At 40.5% G+C, this 11,718-nt stretch overlaps 1 non-coding gene across 1 annotated transcript; it reads right to left on the reverse strand.

Moving 5' to 3' along the window:
- Window positions 1-5,146: 5,146 nt before the first annotated feature.
- On the reverse strand, window positions 5,147-5,254 carry LOC112788256 (small nucleolar RNA R71). Its single transcript, XR_003195628.1, has one exon. It is a non-coding gene; the product is annotated as a small nucleolar RNA R71 (small nucleolar RNA).
- Between the last annotated feature and the right edge of the window lie 6,464 nt (window positions 5,255-11,718).

Raw genomic sequence — 11,718 nt, forward strand, 5'->3', positions numbered from 1 at the left:
ATTTTAGTAGGAATACAGAGTGCATAAACCCACTCATCTCAGGCAGCATCCACAATAAACAGAAAATTGCACAAGTAAGATTAACAATGCAAAAATGGGAAGAAAATTCAAAATTTATGTTGATCAGACATAGAAGTTGAATCAGAAATTCCATTCAAGCATTTTATCAGGCAGGTTATGTGCAGAATATGAAGACAGCATTCATAGGTCAGTAAACTTCAGCAGTCACAGTTCATTCACAGTAACATTCACAGTTCATACATAACAGCATTCAGTCCCAGCAAAATCCAAATAATTAGCCAGCCTTAACAACATTCAATCTGAAACATAAATCAACTAACCTATAACCACATAATGACTAAAACTAAATTAAAGATAGAATGAAAATAATGTTAAATAAGGCATTGGAAATGGAATAGGAGTAGGGGAACAGGGGGTGAAACCTGTAATGCAGAAGGAAGGAAGGGGGAAGGGAAGAACGGAGAAAGAAGGAGGTGCACGATCGTGGCGCCGCAGGGGTCTGTCGTGGGAATGGGGCAGCGCGGTACAGAGAAGAGAAAAGGGGAAAATGTAGAAGAGAGAGGAGAAAGAAAGAAGAGGGAAGAGAGAGAGAGAGGGTCGGCGACGGTGGTGTTGTCGCCGGTGGTGACGTCGGCTGGAAGTGATGGTTGGTGGTGGTCTGGAATAAGGGGTTGGGTGGTGTTGCTTCAGAGAAGAAGAGAAAGGAAAGGTTTGGGGGGGGGGGTTGGGGAACTGAAGCGCGAATGTTCCTCTTTTCGAATTAACGTTCGAAAAGTGACATGTGCGGATGCACAAGGTCGTGTGCGGACGCACACAGAGAAGAAAAAGGAAGTATTCACACGCACATAAGCGTGCGGGCGCTGCGGACAGAAGGTGAATAGCAGCCTATGCGGACGCACAAGGGGTAGTGCGGACGCACGGAACGGGAAAGGGGGTTGCGTTCCTTCGCACAAGGGGTGTGGTCGCTGACGATCGGATTTTCTGTCGGTAGAGAAATTTATGGAATTAATCGTGTTGTAAGTATAGTTTCTAAACCAACAGAGAATCCTTTCGTACAAAAGTTTTGTTGTCACAAGTAACAAACCCAATAAAATCTATAAACCGAAGTATTTAAACCTCGGGTCGTCTTCTCAAGGAATTGCAGGGAAGTATGAATTATTATTGGTTATGAAAAACAGTATTTTTGGGTTTTGAAAAGGTTTGAACAAGAGAAATAAATTGCAGGAATTAGTAAATCAATAACTAAGAAAACTCTAGGCAAGGTATGAGAATTTGAAAGTCCTATCCTAGTTATCCTTATCGATGGTGATGCGAATTGAGTTTTAATCCCACTTAGTTAACCTTTACTAAAGCAAAGGAAAGTCAAGTGGACTAATTAGTTTGATCTTCAGGTCCTAGCCAATTTCTAAGAAAGGACTAGAGTTATTGGAATTCAATTCAATTAGCAAAAATAACAATTATCAATCACGATGAGTTTGATAACTCAAGAGTCTCCAAATCAATTAAAGCCAAGAATATAAAGAGCTAAATAAAAATCATAAATCTGAAATACCTCAATTGCATTAATAAAAGAAAATCAATCTAAACATAAAGAGTTCATAAGCCAAATTGGTAACATAAGGCAGATATGAATAAAAGCATTAGAATAAATAAAAATATAAAATGAATATTGAACCTGATAAAGAGTTAAATTCCTAAATCCTTTAAGAGGAATCCTAATCCTAAAACCTAAGAGAGATGAGAGAACCTCTCTCTCTAAAAACTACATCTAAATTATGAAAAGTGAATAATGGAAGACTTGTTAATGAATGGATGCATTTCCCCACTTTATAGCCTCTAATCTGTGTTTTTTGGACCGAAAACTGGGTCAAAAACAGCCCAGAAATCGCCCCCAGCAATTTCTGTTACGTTCAGGTCGCAGAAAAGTGATGCAGAAGCGTCGTCCACGCGTTTGCGTGGATTGCGTTTCTGCCAGGCCACGCGTCCGCGTGATCCACTCCGCTGTGTGTGCTTTTCCTTGTTTTCTTCATGTTTTCTCCCTTTTTGCATGCTTTCTTCCATTTTTAGCCATCCATTCTTGCCTCTAAGGCCTGAAATCACTCACAAACCATATCACGGCATCGAATGACATAAAAGTGGAATTAAATTGCTCATTTCAAGCACAAAATTGCATGTTTTCACATTTAGGATCAAATCAGGGACAAAACACAAAAGTATGCTATTTTGGTGCTTAAGCGTGAGTTCATGTGCTAGAATCCATCCCAGTTGAGTCAAAATATACCATCAAATATGGACTCATCAATAAACCACAAAATTTGGGTTTATCAATGGACTAAAAAGCATGTTTTCACTCTTAAGCACAAAGTAGGAGAAATTCACAAAACCATGCTATTTCATTGAATAAATATGAGATAAGTTGATAAAATCTACTAAATTCAACCCAAGATAAACCACAAAATTGGGGTTTATCAAATACATCATGCAGGTTCGAAAGATGTGACAGCAAAGTCATCTGATATGCCACCGGCCCAATCCTCTTCAGAATTTGAAATGGACCAATGTAACGGGGATTCAATTTCTTTGTCTTTATCGCTATACCTACACCCATAGTCAGAGTATCCTTCAAGAACACGTGGTCACCTCCTTCAAACTCTAAAGGCTTCCGCCTTCGATCAACATAGCTTTTCTAATGACCCAGAGTGGTAAGAATTTTGGCTCGAATCCTCTTAATCTGTTCTGTCCTCTCAGCCACTAATTCAAGCCCTAACAAACTTGCCTCTCTAGCCCGATACCAATATAGTGGAGATTGGCACTTTCTCTCATATAGAGCCTCATACGGAGCCATTCCGATGCTTGCATGGTAACTGTTGTTGTATACAAACTCCACTAGCGGTATATATCAATTCAAACTCATCGGTTGGTCCAGCACACAAGCTCTTAACATATCTTCTAGAGTTTGTATTGTCCTCTTTGATTGACCATCGGTTTGAGGATGGTATGCTGTACTTAAGTATAATCGAGTTCCGAACGCCTTCTGAAAAGCTCCCCAAAACCTTGAAGTAAATCGGGGGTCTCTATCTGACACTATAGTCATAGGCACACTATATAATCTTACAATCTCATTAACATACAGCCTCGCCAATTCCTCCAAGGAATAAATCATACAGATAGGAAAGAAATGAGCGGACTTTGTCAATTGATCAACAGTCATCGACACCACATCAAATCATGTCCTAGTCATTGGCAAGCCCGACAAAAAGTCCACGGTGATACCTTCCCACTTCCATTATGGAATTTCAAAAGGTTGCAACATCCCGGGTGGCCTTTGGTGTCACCTTCTGGCACGTCAAACACTTAGACATGTGTTCCACCATATCATTTTGTCATTCCTGGCCACGAGAACATTGCCTTTAAGTCGTGATACATTTTTGTTATTCCAGGGTGAATTGAGAACTTACTCTTATGAGCCTCTGTCAACACTTCCTATCTCAGATCTCCCACATTCGGCACACAGATCCTCTCTTTATATTTCCAAACTCCCTCTCTATCTTGGATAAGCTCTCCTTGCTTCTTCTGCCCAATCACTTGTAGCATTCTCTGCAGCTTCTGATCATTCAGCTAAGCTTTTTGAATCTCAACCTTAACGTTACTAGAGATATGCAGCGGGTTCAAACATACACTCCTAGCCACCTCTCTAACACCCAAGTTGAGATTCACAAACTTTCTCAATAACTCTTCTTCTTTGATCATCATCCAAGTGACGCTTAGAGATTTTTGACTCAATTCATCTGCCACCATATTAGCTTTTCCTAGGTGATAACTCAGTTCAAAGGCATAATCCTTCAACAGCTCCATCCACCTCCTTTGGTTTTTATTTAGTTCTTTCTGATCAAAGAGGTATTTCAAGCTCTTATGATCAGAGAAGACTTAGAATTTCACTCTATACAGATAGTGCCTCCACACTTTTAATGGAAACATAACCGTAACAAGTTCCTGGTCATGAGTCAGATAATTTACTTATTTGGCCTCAATATCGTGAAGTGATGAGCGGATAATTTATACGCTTTTTGGCATTGTTTTTAGTATGTTTTTAGTAAGATCTAGTTACTTTTAGGGATGTTTTCATTAGTTTTTATGTTAAATTCACATTTCTGGACTTTACTATGAGTTTGTGTGTTTTTCTGTGATTTCAGGTATTTTCTGGCTGAAATTGAGGGACTTGAGCAGAAATCAGATTCAGAGGTTGAAAAAGGACTGCTGATGCTGTTGGATTCTGACCTCCCTGCACTTAAAGTGGATTTTCTGGAGCTACAGAACTCGAAATGGCGCGCTTCCAATTGCGTTGGAAAGTAGACATCCAGGGCTTTCCAGAAATATATAATAGTCCATACTTTGGCCAAGAATTGATGACGTAAACTGGCGTTCAACGCCAGCCTTCTGCCCAAATCTGGCGTCCAGCGCCAGAAAAGGATCCAAAACCAGAGTTGAACGCCCAAACTGGCACAGAAACTGGCGTTCAACTCCACAAATGGCCTCTGCCAAAAACTTGGTGGACGAAATTGTGATCACATTAATGTAGTACTCTTTGTTATTGAACAGGAGCAAGGATAAGAACATTCTTGTGGAAGCAGATCCAGAACCTGAAAGCACTCTGAAGAGAAAATTAAGAGAAGCTAAAATACAACAATCCAGAGAAAACCTTTCAGGAATTTTTGAACAGGAAGAGGAGATGGCAGCCGAAAATAATAATAATGCAAGGAAGATGCTTGGTGACTTTACTGCACCTAACTCCAATTTACATGGAAGAAGCATCTCCATTCCTGCCATTGGAGCAAACAACTTTGAGCTGAAACCTCAATTAGTTTCTCTGATGCAGCAGAACTGCAAGTTTCATAGACTTCCATCTGAAGATCCTTTTCAGTTCTTAACTGAATTCTTGCAGATATGTGATACTGTTAAGACTAATGGAATAGATCCTGAAGTCTACAGGCTCATGCTTTTCCCTTTTGCTGTAAGAGACAAAGCTAGATTATGGTTGGATTCTCAACCCAAAGACAGCCTGAACTCTTGGGATAAGCTGGTCACGGCTTTCTTAGCCAAGTACTTTCCTCCTCAAAAGCTGAGCAAGCTTAGAGCTGATGTTCAAACCTTCAGACAGAAAGAAGGTGAATCTCTCTATGAAGCTTGGGAAAGATACAAACAGTTGACCAAAAAGTGTCCTTCTGACATGCTTTCAGAATGGACCATCCTGGATATATTCTATGATGGTCTGTCTGAGTTATCTAAGATGTCATTGGATACCTCTGCAGGTGGATCCATTCACCTAAAGAAAACGCCTGCAGAAGCTCAAGAACTCATTGACATGGTTGCTAATAACCAGTTCATGTACATTTCTGAAAGGAATCCTGTAAGCAATGGGACGCCTATGAAGAAGGGAGTTCTTGAGGTTGATACTCTGAATGCCATATTGGCTCAGAATAAAATATTGACTCAGCAAGTCAATATGATTTCTCAGAGTCTGCATGGAATGCAAGCTGCATCCAACAGTACTCAAGAGGCACCTTCTGAAGAAGAAGCCTATGATCCTGAGAACCCTGCAATAGCAGAGGTAAATTACTTAGGTGAACCTTATGGAAACACCTATAACTCAACATGGAGAAATCATCCAAATTTCTCATGGAAAGATCAAAAGCCTCAACAAGGCTTTAATAATGGTGGAAGAAACAGATTTAGCAATAGCAAACCTTTTCCATCATCAACTCAGCAACAGACAGAGAACTCTGAACAAAATGCTTCTAATTTAGCAAATCTAGTCTCTGATCTATCTAAGGCCACTGTAAGTTTCATGAATGAAACAAGGTCTTCTATTAGAAATCTGGAAGCACAAGTGGGCCAGCTGAGTAAAAGGATCACTGAAATCCCTCCTAGTACTCTCCCAAGCAATACAGAAGAGAATCCAAAAGGAGAGTGCAAGGCCATTGACATAAGCGCCATGGCCGAACCTATGAGGAGAGGATAGGACGTGAATCCCAAGGAGGAAGACCTCCTGGGACGTCCAGTGATCAATAAGGAGCTTCCCTCTGGGGAACCAAGGGACTCTGAGGCTCATCTAGAGACCATAGAGCTTCCATTGAACCTCCTTATGCCCTTCATGAGCTCTGATGAGTATTCCTCTTCTGAAGAGAATGAGGATGTCACTGAAGAGCAAACTGCCAAGTTTCTTGGTGCAATCATGAAGCTGAATGCCAAATTATTTGGCATTAATACTTGGGAAGTTGAACCTCCCTTGTTCATCAATGAACTAAGTGATCTGGATCAACTGACATTGCCTCAGAAGAGACAGGATCCTGGAAAGTTCATATTACCTTGTACCATAGGCACTATGATCTTTAAAGCTCTATGTGACCTTGGTTCAGGAGTAAACCTCATGCCCCTCTCTGTGATAGAGAAACTGGGAATCTATGGGGTGCAAGCTGCAAAAATCTCACTAGAGATGGCAGACAGCTCAAGAAGACAGGCTTATGGATAAGTAGAAGATGTATTAGTAAAGGTTGAGGGCCTTTACATACCTACTGATTTCATAGTCCTGGATACTGGAAAGGAAGAGGATGAATCCATCATCCTAGGAAGACCTTTCCTGGCCACAGCAAGAGCTGTGATTGATGTTGACAGAGGTGAAATAGTCCTTCAATGGAATGAGAACTCCCTTGTATTCAAAACTCAAGGATCTCCCTCTGCAACCATGGAGAGGAAGCTTGAAAAGCTTCTCTCAAAGCAGAGTCAACCAGAGCCCCCACAGTCAAACTCTAAGTTTGGTGTTGGGAGGCCACAACCAAACTCTAAGTTTGGTGTTGAACTCCCATATCCAAACTCTAAGTTTGGTGTTGGAGAGTTTCAACAAAGCTCTGCACATCTGTGAGGCTCCATGAGAGCCCACTGTCAAGCTATTGACATTAAAGAAGCGCTTGTTGGGAGGCAACCCAATGTTTATCTAATTCTTATTTTTATTGTTTTTCATGTTTTCTTAGGTTCATGATCATGTGGAGTCACAAAATAAACAAAAAATTCAAAAACGGAATCAAAAACAGCAGAAGAAAAATCACACCCTGGAAGAGCATCTGTCTGGCGTTCAAACGCCAGAACAGAGCATAGTTCTGGCGCTGAACGCCCAAAATGGGAGCATCCTGGCACTGAACGCCCAGAACAAGCATGGTTCTGGCGTTCAACGCCAGAAATGGCAGCAAAGGGGCGTTGAACGCCCAAAATGGGCACCAACCTGGCGCTGAACGCCCAGAGTTGTGAGTTGTGTGCAAGGGCATTTTACATGCCTAAATTGGTGCAGGGATGTAAATGCCTTGACACCTCAGGATCTGTGGACCCCACAGGATCATCTCAGGATCTGTGGACCCCACAGGATCCCCACCTACCTCATCATCTCTCTTTCCATTTATGATCATCCCTTCTGTTTTCCATTTACCACTCACATCCATACACCCACCTATCTTCAAAATTCAACATCTCTTTCCCACCAAATCCCACCCATATGGCCGAATACACTTCTCCCTCCATCTCCTCCATATCTTCTTCTTATTCTTCTATTCTTTCTTCTTTTGCTCGAGGGCGAGCAACATTCTAAGTTTGGTGTGGTAAAAGCATAGTTTTTTTTGTTTTTTCCATAACCATTGATGGCACCTAAGGCCAGAGAAACCTCTAGAAAGAGGAAAGGGAAGACAAAAGCTTCCATCAAGGGTCTATAGCTCAGTGGTAGAACATTTGACTGCAAATCAAGAGATCCCTGAGATACCTCAGGGGATACATTTTCTTCCACACAATTATTGGAAGCAACTAAGGGTGGAACATCAAGAACACTCCATCATCCTTCATGAAATCAGAGAAGATCTAAAAGCAATGAAGGAGGAGCAGCAAAGACAAGGAAGAGAAATAGAAGAGCTCAAGGACATTACTAAGGTGGATTCATTTCTTGCTCTTATTTCTTCTGTTTTTCGTTTTCTATGTTATGTGCTTATCTGTGTTTGTGTCTTCATTACATGATCATTAGTAGTCAGTAACTATGTCTTAAAGTTATAAATGTCCTATGAATCCATCACCTCTCTTAAATGAAAAATGTTTTAATTCAAAAGAACAAGAAATACATGAGTTTCGAATTTATCCTTGAACTTAGTTTAATTATATTGATGTGGTGACAATGCTTCTTGTTTTCTGAATGTATGCTTGAACAGTGCATATATCTTTTGAAGTTGTTGTTTAAGAATGTTAAATATGTTGGCTCTTGAAAGAATGATGACTAGGAGACATGTTATTTGATAATCTGAAAAATCATAAAAAAATGATTCTTGAAGCAAGAAAAAGCAGCAAAGAACAAAGCTTGCAGAAAAAAAAAGAAAAAAAATAGGCGAAAAAAAAATTAGAAAAAAAAAATATAGAAAGAAAAAGCAAGCAGAAAAAGCCAATAACCCTTAAAACCAAAAGGCAAGGGCAAATAAAAGGGATCCCAAGGCTTTGAGCATCAGTGGATAGGAGGGCCTAAAGGAATAAAATCCTGGTCTAAGCGGCTAAACCAAGCTGTCCCTAACCATGTGCTTGTGGCGTGTAGGTGTCAAGTGAAAACTTGAGACTGAGCGGTTAAAGTCAAGGTCCAAAGCAAAAACAAAGAGTGTGCTTAAGAACCCTGGACACCTCTAATTGGGGACTTTAGCAAAGCTGAGTCACAATCTGAAAAGGTTCACCCAATTATGTGTCTGTGGCATTTCTGTATCCGGTGGTAATACTGGAAAACAAAGTGCTTAGGGCCACGGCCAAGACTCATAAAGAAGCTGTGTTCAAGAATCATCATACTGAACTAGGAGAATCAATGACACTATTCGAAATCTGAAGTTCCTATAGATGCCAATCATTCTGAACCTCAATGGATAAAGTGAGATGCCAAAACTATTCAAGAGGCAAAAAGCTATAAGTCCCGCTCATATGATTGAAGCTATGTTTCATTGATAGTTTGGAATTTATAGTATATTCTCTTCTTTTTATCCTATTTGATTTTCAGTTGCTTGGGGACAAGCAACAATTTAAGTTTGGTGTTGTGATGAGCGGATAATTTATACGCTTTTTGGCATTGTTTTTAGTATGTTTTTAGTAAGATCTAGTTACTTTTAGGGATGTTTTCATTAGTTTTTATGTTAAATTCACATTTCTGGACTTTACTATGAGTTTGTGTGTTTTTCTGTGATTTCAGGTATTTTCTGGCTGAAATTGAGGGACTTGAGCAGAAATCAGATTCAGAGGTTGAAAAAGGACTGCTGATGCTATTGGATTCTGACCTCCCTGCATTTAAAGTGGATTTTCTGGAGCTACAGAACTCGAAATGGCACGCTTCCAATAGCGTTGGAAAGTAGACATCCAGGGCTTTCCAGCAATATATAATAGTCCATACTTTGGCCAAGAATTGATGACGTAAACTGGCGTTCAACGCCAGCCTTCTGCCCAAATCTGGCGTCCAGCGCCAGAAAAGGATCCAAAACCAGAGTTGAACGCCCAAACTGGCACAGAAACTGGCGTTCAACTCCACAAATGGCCTCTGCACGTGCAACACTCAAGCTCAGCCCAAACACACACCAAGTGGGCCCAGGAAGTGGATTTATGCATCAATTACTTACTCATGTAAACCCTAGTGACTAGTTTATTATAAATAGGACCTCTTACTATTGTATTAGGTATCTTTGGACGCCTGGTTCTTAGATCAGAGGGGCTAGCCTCTCGGCCATGCCTGGACCTTTCACTTATGTATTTTTAACGGTAGAGTTTCTACACTCCATAGATTAAGGTGTGGAGCTCTGCTGTTCCTCAAAGATTAATGCAAAGTACTACTGTTTTCTATTCAATTCATCTTATTTCGCTTCTAAGATATCCATTCGCACCCAAGAACGTGATGAAGGTGATGATTATGTGTGACGCTCATCATCCTTCTCCCTTATGAACGCGTGCCTGACAAACACTTCTGTTCTACATGAATTAAGCTAGAATGAGTATCTCTTAGATCTCCTAACCAGAATCTTCGTGGCGTAAGCTAGAATGATGGCGGCATTCAAGAGAATCCGGAAGGTCTAAACCTTGTCTGTGGTATTCCGAGTAGGATTCAATGATTGAATGACTGTGACGAGCTCCGAACTCGCGATTGCAGGGCGTTAGTGACAGACGCAAAAGGATAGTAAATCCTATTCCAGCATGATCGAGAACCGACAGATGAATAGCCGTGCCGTGACAGGGTGCGTGAGCAGATTATTCACTGAGAGGATAAGATGAAGCCATTGACAAAGGTGATGCCTCCAGACGATTAGCCGTGCCGTGACAGGGCATTGGATCATTTTCCCGAGAGATGACCGAAAGTAGCCATTGACAGTGGTGATGTATCACATAAAGCCAGCCATAGAAAGGAGTAAGACTGATTGGATGAAGATAGCAGGAAAGCAGAGGTTCAGAGGAACGAAAAGCATCTCCATTCGCTTATCTGAAATTCCTGCCAATAAATCTACATAAGTATCTCTATCCCTTTTATTGTTTATTTTAATCTAATAAAATATCATGTTTAAATCCGCTTGACTGAGATTTGCAAGGTGACCATAGCTTGCTTCATACCAACAATCTCTGTGGGATCGACCCTTACTCACGTAAGGTTTATTACTTGGACGACCTAGTACACTTGCTGGTTAGTTGAACGGAGTTGTGTCCACGCATAGTAAAGAGCCATAATAATGATTCCATACAATAACAAAGAGTACTACATTAATGTGATCACAATTTCGTCCACCATGAAGCAAAAACCACAACATTCTGGTGTTGCATCAGCGATGAGTGGATATTTTATACACTTTTTGGCATCATTTTTATATTGTTTTAGTTATGTTTGTTTAAGTTTCATTATATTTTCATAGGTTTTAGTGAAAAATTCACATTTTTGGATTCTACTTTGAGTTGTTATGTTTTTTGATGATTTCAGGTAATTTCTGGCTAAAATTGAGGAGTTTTGGCAAAGTCCGATTTAGAGGTGAGGAAAGCGTAGCAGATGCTGTAAGATTCTGACCTCTATGCATTCAAATGTACATTTCTAGAGCTACAGATATCCAAATAATGAGTTCTCAACGGCGTTGGAAAGCTAACTTCCCGAGCTTTTCAACAATATATAATGGTCTATACTTTTCTTCGAAGGAGCCTGCCCATATTGGGCATTGAACACCAATGAACTACCCCCTTTCTTGCGTTCAACGCCCCAAGGAGATTCAAGCCAGCGTTGAACGACAATGAACTACCCCCTTTGGGGCATTCAACGCCCACCTAGAAGCATAAGGCAGTGTGGCTCAACCCCATAATGGGCGTTCAATGCCCATCCCTCAAGATTGGACGCCAAGTTCAGCCCAAGTACTCAACCAAAGTGGGCCCAAGAGTGGACTTTCGCACCTTTAGTCTAGTCTATCATACTTTTTGTATTCTTTTCATTATTAGATTAGTATAAATAGAACAAATATCACATTTGTTAGGGATGACCTTTTTCACTTTTGATCTTTGCCCTTTTACACGTTTTACTATTACTTTCTGTACAGTATGAGCAACTGAACCTCCTAAGTTAGGGTTAGGAGCTCTGCTGATTCTCTGGATTAATAATACTACTATTTCTATTTCAACACA

This window comes from Arachis hypogaea, chromosome 20, assembly GCF_003086295.3.
Source record: "Arachis hypogaea cultivar Tifrunner chromosome 20, arahy.Tifrunner.gnm2.J5K5, whole genome shotgun sequence".
Classification (NCBI taxonomy): Eukaryota; Viridiplantae; Streptophyta; class Magnoliopsida; order Fabales; family Fabaceae; genus Arachis; species Arachis hypogaea.